General features: G+C 44.9%; 4 non-coding genes across 4 annotated transcripts; 3 read left to right on the plus strand and 1 right to left on the minus strand.

Moving 5' to 3' along the window:
- Window positions 1-4,153: 4,153 nt before the first annotated feature.
- Window positions 4,154-4,260, minus strand: LOC134052236 (U6 spliceosomal RNA). Its single transcript, XR_009933861.1, has one exon. It is a non-coding gene; the product is annotated as a U6 spliceosomal RNA (small nuclear RNA).
- Window positions 4,261-5,079: 819 nt separating this feature from the next.
- TRNAM-CAU (transfer RNA methionine (anticodon CAU)) lies at window positions 5,080-5,151 on the plus strand. The gene has a single exon. It is a non-coding gene; the product is annotated as a tRNA-Met (tRNA).
- A 1,009-nt stretch (window positions 5,152-6,160) lies between these two features.
- TRNAQ-CUG (transfer RNA glutamine (anticodon CUG)) lies at window positions 6,161-6,232 on the plus strand. Its single transcript has one exon. It is a non-coding gene; the product is annotated as a tRNA-Gln (tRNA).
- Window positions 6,233-7,165: 933 nt separating this feature from the next.
- TRNAQ-UUG (transfer RNA glutamine (anticodon UUG)) lies at window positions 7,166-7,237 on the plus strand. Its single transcript has one exon. It is a non-coding gene; the product is annotated as a tRNA-Gln (tRNA).
- Window positions 7,238-8,369: the final 1,132 nt, after the last annotated feature.

Below are 8,369 nucleotides of genomic sequence, written 5' to 3' on the forward strand. Positions count from 1 at the left end.
AGCAGTTGCCAGGAAGAATATCCAAAATACTGTGTGGTTATTTTATCTTCTGAAAGGCCAGATTTAAAGACAAAACTGAAAATTTGCTCTGAAGAGCAAAAAAATGTTTGAAATGCAACTTACCTGTTAAAATGCTACATCAGTGACACCAAGAGAAAGAAAACGCAGTGAGAATTTGCAATCCCTGTTGTCACAGTGTGTGCTAAGAGTGACAAGGAGGAACCCTGCATTCCACCAGGTCCTTGGCACCTCCACACACTCCTGCTGACACAGCCTGTGTTTTAAAATAAATAACTGAAAACTCAGACCAACTTAGCCAGCAGCATTTGGACCATTTTATCTAAACAAGAGAGGGACAATCGTACCTGCCAATTTATATTTATCATTCCTACTGTCAGCTTTGGCAGAGTCACAGCAACAACTTGGGTTGGCTCAAGAACTAGTAGGTGACTGAAGGCTTTAAAAATATTTATTTACATTTTCTGAATCAGCTGAATAACCAAAACAATTTTTTTTGTTTGTTGTCTAACATTTACATAACTTGAAAATAAAGAACTGGAGAAAAGAGACATCAATTCCTGAAATATATCTTTGTCTTTTATTATTTATATCTTCAGCCTGTGAGCAGATTTTCATAGTACATTTTACTATGTGAGTTAGCAGAGAAGTAAAATTTACAATAATTATTGTAGCTTAATTATATATTTGCTCAAAATAGCCCAAATTCTCAATGATACAGATACATGTATATAAAGATAATCCCTTGCACTTTGCCCATTTAATTTAGATATAATTTCTCATAATTCACCATTATTTCTGTAAAATATCTACTTGGTGATACTGTTTCCAAGTAAATAGGATTGTTTTAGAGGCTTTTCATATTTAGTTTTTCTGACTGCCTTCACAAATATAGTTATTGTTTGTATAACTAGATCCACATTCCAAAGAACAGAATTGTTTTAACACCAAAACCTGTTGTGTGCTTAAGGTTCCTGTCTATTTTGATATCACAAAGCTGCTGGGAGAAGCAAGAGGGTACAAACAACTTTTAGTTCTACCAAGTAATTTGGAAACAAAAGCAGTTATGCAGCTTTTTTGCCTACTAAGTTAAGCTACTGCTGTTATGCATGCTAATAAAGTTAAAAATAGCATGTAAAAACACAGGACCGTGTCAGTGTCCTCAAAAATTAATTGCTACGTAAGAAAAAATTTCAAAGCCTTTAAGTTAATGTATATCTACCTTTTTTTGAGGGCTTCCCCCCGCCATCTCATTAGGATCTGCTAGCCAGTGTTTATTTCAGTTGCTTGAGCTGATCCTGGCTGTGTCAGGTCCTGAAATGAGCAGCATTCCTGGTACATGGAATTATGTCTTACAGAGCAGCAGCTGCTACTCAGGAATGAAATTCCAAAGCCATTTTCCCAGGCCCCAAAGGTTAGTGGTCGTTCTTCGCAGCAGTGCACAGGCATGCAACTGAGGGCACCAGGTGCAGAAGCTGCCTCCTCCCAACCCCAAACTGCAGCCACGCAGGAAGGAATTTCAGAAGTTTATATATATATATAAATAAATAAATATATTTTTATATATATTTATATATTTATATATATTTACATATGTATTTATAGAGCTTTGTATGGTCGTCTCACAGCTACATCAACTCACTCTCTCCCCTTCCATCAACTGAAAATCCTGGCTGTACTATCACTTTTCTGCTGATGAATATTTTACTGTGCTCAGTAGTTTCCAGAGCAAACATCTTGTTTAGCTCCCAGCTGTAAGCGTGGCAATAATGCACCTTACAAACCCCAGAAGCCTTCTGCCTCCTGAAGTGTAGTTTTCATTTCAAAATGCCCTGTGTTGCTACAAGAGCCATCAGTTAATCCTGGAACATGTCTAAGTACCCCACTGATCTTGTGTTTTATGAGTATTTGTGATTGAGATGGGATTGAGAAACTTCTCCCTGGAAATGCCAATGCAATCTTCATACAGTAATTAATGTAACTGTGTAATGGGATAAAACCCTCGCAGAGACCAAGTTGATCTAGCCAAATATCCTGTTTCCAGAAAGTATGGGAAGCTCAGCCCTTTCACTGGATTTTCTCCCAGGTTCCAATTATCCATGATTTAAAGACTTGGAAGATGAGGGTGACTCCAAACCATTTCATTAAACAGGTGTGGAAAGACCTACACCTCAGGAACAGAATGCCTTTTAGACCCCTCTTAATATTTGGGACTTCATAATGTCCTACTTTAGGGAGTCTTTACTTTGCTTTTTGCATTTGTTACATAATTGTTATTTCTAGACAGAAAGGGAGATATGGCACTGGCACAAAGCCATCTATTTCCACATTCCAGTACAATACTGACATCTCATTAAAGGACACAGCACAGCAGTATCATGAATCAGCCCCCCAAAGACCATCTCTCATCTTGTAACCAGGCTGCTTCTAACCCAAAGTAGAACCAAAGCAACTATTTAATAAATTGAAATAACAATAAAGCTGAAAACTGAAAACTACAGGGTTTATCACCACACAATTCATTCCAGCAGGAGACTTTGCTTGTTCTTAGTGCTTTCAGAACACCTCAAATTATGAAGATCAGAATATAAAATATAAATTGACATTCAGTTAGAGGTGAGCACATTCATTTCTAAACTGAGCTCCTGGTCATTTTGGCCTTCATGATACACCACAGGAGCTACTTTATTCTAAGACATTTTAAGGAAAGTGAAGTCAAGACCTGCACTCTAACTGCACCTTGAGCAGTGTAATCCAAATGAAAATCCAAGTAAAATCCAAAGTAGAATTCCTCACATTTATTGTTCACTGCTGAGGTTGGATGATTCATCACATTTAAATTATTTTGAATGAGGTTCCTAACTTCCTCTTTTATCTGTTATCATAATATCTGAAAAGAATTAATAATTTTTTTTTATCTGAAAGAGAAACTGAATTATGCTGCGTGGTACCTAACTTTCAATAAAACATGCAGAAAATATGAAATGAAAAAAAAAAAAGGAACAGTCAATCAAAGCAAGAAGCTAAGGCATTTTTACTACAGAAAAATGGCATCTCTAACAATATATTTGTTTCACGTTTCCTATTTTTACTTTCTCCCCCTCACCATCTGCCTCTGTTCTGCTTTTTTCTTTCAAAAAAGCATCCACCTTATTTAGCTTCACTCACCTCATCACAGGATTCAGGCTGATTTGAAACAAAATCCCTAATGCCAAAGCCAGAAAAGCACTATCTCCTCATAAAAGACCTTCCAAAAATAACTCTCCTTTTCCTTGCAGTAGCTGTAGATGTTGAAGAGAAGAAGTCCATCTTGATTCAGTGCTTTGCTACACACCCTCTAGGCAAAGGAACTCGACTTTTTGGCCCCTGGTAACTCTGGGTTGTTTGTACCTGTGCCTTCAGTGTTGCTCTTTTTGCCAGATCTTCCCCTGTTCTTTCGGGAGCCAGCACTGAATCCCACGAGAGTGAGACTCCCGGAGAGAGCAGGTGAATCACAGAACGTGAAGTTCTTGAGCAAGAACTACTCCTTCCATCATGGAAGCACCTCAGCAATGCCCAGGGGGGTTTGCTGTTCTGTGGAGCAGAGTCCCACTGCTTTGCTTAAGGCATCCTGCATGAAAATAAAACCATTCTGGGAAGGCAATCCTCAGAAGGGAATTGTGAGAAATGGAGAACGCCCATCTTTGACATGTGTGCCATGCAGTGGTCAGGAGAGCCTGGCAGTGCCAGAGCCTGCACTGTGCTGCGTGCGGAGGAAGCAAAGGGTAATGAAGAGAAGGTGAAATACAGAAAGGCATTAACCTGTGGGAGCACCAGAATCTGAGTCTGGCTGTGAGTCCCTGCAGGGCCAGAAAGGTCAGGACAAACACTCCCATTTGCGAGTCAATTCTCTGCAGCAGCTGTAGTGAATTTGTTACTGCAGGCAGTGCGTGGACTAAGGTGACCCCACCCTGGGCAGCCCATTCTGATGCTCAATCACCCTTTTCACGAAGAAAATCTTTCTGATGTGCAACCTCCACCTCCCCTGGTGCCGCTCCGGGCCGTGTCCTCTCCTGTCACAAGCCTGATCCTCGCCTGTCAGGGAGAACGTGGCCACCTCTAAGCTTCCTCTCCCAGGCTTGGAGGGCAGGGAGAAAAAAATATGGAACGCTTCACGAATTTGCGTGTCATCCTTGCGCAGGGGCCATGCTAATCTTCTCTGTATCGTTCCAATTTTAGTATATGTGCTGCCGAAGCGAGCACGAATTCGAGCGTATTCCCGCCGCTATTTGTACTCTCAGGAGACGGATTCCTCAAGGTCAGGGTGACCCAGCTGGGACAGCTCGGCGGTGCCGGTGGGAGCAGCAGTAGCAGCTGTGCACGGCAACCCGGCCACACCGAGGGTCCTGCGGCCGAAAGACGACGGAGAGGGGGGAAAGGGGCCCCAAATGCGGCCTAAGGCGGGGTATGCAAATAGCCCAGCAGTATGCAAATCTGCGCAAAGCACTCTGGGGCGGGGCTCCTCGCGGTTGTTCTCTGTCAATAGCGCTCGGAGCGCTCCGGCTCACGTCGGGCTGTGCGCAGCTGGGAATGCGGCACTTTTCTGGGGTGACACATCGGTGATTTGGACCGTAATTAGTTCGTATTGCTGCCCTGTGGTCATATGCGGCTGCCCGAAGCCGTTTGTGTTTTCACAGACTCACAGAATCGTTGGGGATGGAAGGCCCGTCTGGAGATCAAAGCCCCCGGCCAAGGCAGGGTCACCTGGAGCAGGTGGCGCAAGGACGCGTCCAGGTGGGTTTGAATGTCCGCAGAGAGGGAGACTGCCCCGCTCCCCGGGCAGCCGTTCCAATGCTGTGCCCCCCTCACTGACAGGAGGTTCTTCCTCTTGCTGAGTCGAAACTTCTGGTGTTTTAGGTTATGACCTTTACTCCTTTTATATTTGGAGTGTATCTCGGGAACAGGCAGCTGCGCGGCACTGTGGCTGCGGGGACGGGCAGGGAACGTGTCTGTGGAGGGGCAGTGCGGAGTGCGCGGTGCTGCTGGTTCTACACGGGGATGGGAGCACTCGTTACCGTGAGCAGCAGAGTGGCGCAGCGGAAGCGTGCTGGGCCCATAACCCAGAGGTCGATGGATCGAAACCATCCTCTGCTAGCAGCAATTTTTTTTTAACTCGTCTCTCGTGTCCCCGTCCTCTCTGCCGGTTTTTTTTGGCTGTGAGGGGCGGTGTGGCTGGTGCGAGGACACTTTTTCCTAAAATCTTGGTGACACGCAGTGCAGTTGGTGCGAGCAAAGGACGGACAGAGCGCTGGCAGTGGGATGCCTATAGCCCTCCTAGTGCCATTTGAAGGTCTCGTAGAGTCACGGGATGGTTTGGATGGGAAGGAACCCTTTAACATCATTTGGTCCCGCTGCCTGCCATGGTTAGGAACACACAAGTTGCTCAGACCTGGCTTTGAATGTTTCCAAGGATGGGGCATCTGCCACCTCTCTGGGCACCCTGTGCCGGTGCTGCAGCATCCTTGTGATGAAAAGTTTCTTCTTTATCTTTCATAAGAAAGCTCCCTTATATACTGAAAGGTCACAAAGTCCCCCGGGAGCCTTCTCTGCTCCAGGCTGAACAGCGCCAGCTCTCTCAGCTTTTCCTCATAGAAGAAGTGCTCCTCTGAGTATCTTCACGCCTTTATCTGGACACACTCCAGGAGGTTCATGTCTTTAATTAGGCATCAAAAGCTCGTTGCACACATTTGTAGTTTTTCCCTGTCTTGCTGGAATAAATGCCAAACAATGCCAAACAGCAAGCAGACTCTCGGCACAAAATGCAGGAGAGTAAAATTAAAAAAAAAAACAAAAAAAAAAACCTTGAAAACGTAAAAGTCAATACACATGGTATTGGAAGTGTGTATTCGGCCTCTGGATCGCATGATCTGAGGAAAAGGGTTCCGTGAACTTACTTAATGCAACAGTGTTTCTCAGTGGGTGTTGTTTTCAGGGCTGCAGGATGTGAGAGGGAAACAGTGGAATTCCTGCCCGGGATGAGTACGCGCGGAATACGTGAAAGAGCAGCAAGGCAAGAATTTCATTTACAGAACCATTGTAGTGGTGGAATTCCTCTTTCCCTGCATTTGGCTCAGTAGGTGCGGCTCGGGGGGCTGAGCTGTGTGGTTCCATGGTGTAATGGTTAGCACTCTGGACTCTGAATCCAGCGATCCGAGTTCAAATCTCGGTGGAACCTGAGCGTTTTCTTGCCGCAAACACATTTCTTTACTGCTCTGAGCCATGGAAAATGACTTTAAGGCGTTTCTCATGGGCTGTTAGAATGCCATAAACATCCAGAGCCTCGTGAAAAACGTATCTCAAGTAAGAGTAACCAGTCACAGAGTGTTCCTGCGGTTTCCCCCCCCCATCTATTATTTATTGCAGCCAGGTTAATACTTTCTGACAAATTATCTATAATGTCTCAGACATGTCACAGCATATTGTTTACTTTTTTTTTCTGTGCTTTGAAAAGCCTGTGTGGAAACACAGTTCTAAATTCTGTATCGGCAAAGCTGGTGGCAGCTGCTGAGCTCTGCAGGGATGAGGTTTTGGGGTGTTTCTGACAGCAGATGTTCTCCAGTGTTCATGTTTGCTTTCTGCCCTCATTATACTGGGGTGACCTTAATGTGGCCTTTGGGTGCCCCAAGGGGTTCCAGGAGAGCTGGGGAGGGACTTTGGAGAGGGGACTGGAGTGGCAGGACCAAGGGGGGGGAATGGCTTCACTCTGCAGAAAGGAGGGTTAGATGGGGTGTTGGGAATAAATTCTTGCCTGCGAGGGTGGTGAGGCCCTGGTACAGGGTGCCCAGAAACTCGGTCCGTGCTCCATCACTGCCAGCATTCAAGGCCAGGTTGGACCGGGCTCGGAGCACGCTGGGCTAGTGGAAGGTGTCCTTGCACTGGCTGATCTTTAAGGTCCCTTCCAACCCAAACCATTCCACGATTCTGTGAAGACAACGAACATCGCAGGAACTCGGAATAAACACGAATATTTAGCTCGTGTTAAATTCCCATCAGTCATCCCAGGTGCAAGGGCAGAGCGGGCAGCGATTCCCCACCGGGATTTGGGTTTTTTGTTTTTTTTTCTTTGTGGATTAATTGTGGGGGCCGGCGGAGGGCAGAGGCACCGCCCGGTTCTATGGTGTAATGGTCAGCACTCTGGACTTTGAATCCAGCGATCCGAGTTCAAATCTCGGTAGAACCTGCCCCAGGTTTCTCTTTTCGTGCCTCCCAGCCCACAACTTGTCCTGGACCTCAGCTCTGCCCCTCTCTTCCCACTTCTCTTCAGTGCAATGAATTCGACAAAACACTTCATACAATTCTTACTACTTTTAAATTGGGTGTTTCGTTGTATTTTACTGCTGGTTTACGTTAAGTACTTTTGGGGGAAGGGAAAAAAAATGGCATTTACACTGTGGAAATATTCATCAGGCAGATGTGAAGAATTTGGACAACTTTTTTCAGGTGCATGCAACTACTCACTTGGAAAATACGGGCAGAAACACAGGGGTTTTGGATAAACTCTGCACAATTTAAATGGATATTTCCTCTGCTTCATTGACACAAACCCTCAGTAGTTATTTTTCATTTCCAGAGCAGCTAAGGACATTTTAATGCCTTGGCTCCCCTCCTCCAAACCTGTCCTACAACTCGTTTACAAAGGAACAGGGCTGCTCTGTTCAACAGATCTCTCTCCTCCTCTGGCCAGGTAATCCTGCCTTGCTGGTTTGAAAAAAAAATAAAAAACAAAACAAAAACAAACTCAGAACCCTTTCAAATCGATTTATTGTTTAATAGAAATCCAGGTCCCAACTGCTCAAGAGAACATATGGAAATGCTTGCTCAATTCATTAAATTTTCACACAACCTACTGATGAAAAAAACCCCTTATCTATGTCAGGGCTGATTTTCATCCTTTCCTCAGCTGTTGGATCAGGTCACACACAAAGATCTCTTCCTGTGCACCAGTGTTTCAGGTTACTCTATGCAGTCACCTCAGCACAACCAGCCACTCCCCAGGCTGGCTCCAGGCACCAACATCATTCTCCCCAGCACAAGAGCTTTAAAAAGCCACGGGGCCTCGTGTGCCTTGCAAGGAATCAATACATTCATGGATAATTTTAGAGAGCAAATTACCATTTCCTACAGCAATCTGGCAACTTCCTCCTTCCATTTAGCAGAGTTTGAGGTGCAGAGCTGTAATCCAAAAGTCCCATAATGTGCTGATGCAGCACTGGTGCCACAGATGTGCCCCAGACAAACCCTTCCCTGGGTGAAAACAGATGTACTTAAAGAGTTAAAACTTTTACATGGAACGAGACAGAATCAGCACAGAA

The sequence above is a fragment of the Cinclus cinclus genome, chromosome 20, assembly GCF_963662255.1.
Source record: "Cinclus cinclus chromosome 20, bCinCin1.1, whole genome shotgun sequence".
Taxonomy (NCBI): Eukaryota; Metazoa; Chordata; class Aves; order Passeriformes; family Cinclidae; genus Cinclus; species Cinclus cinclus.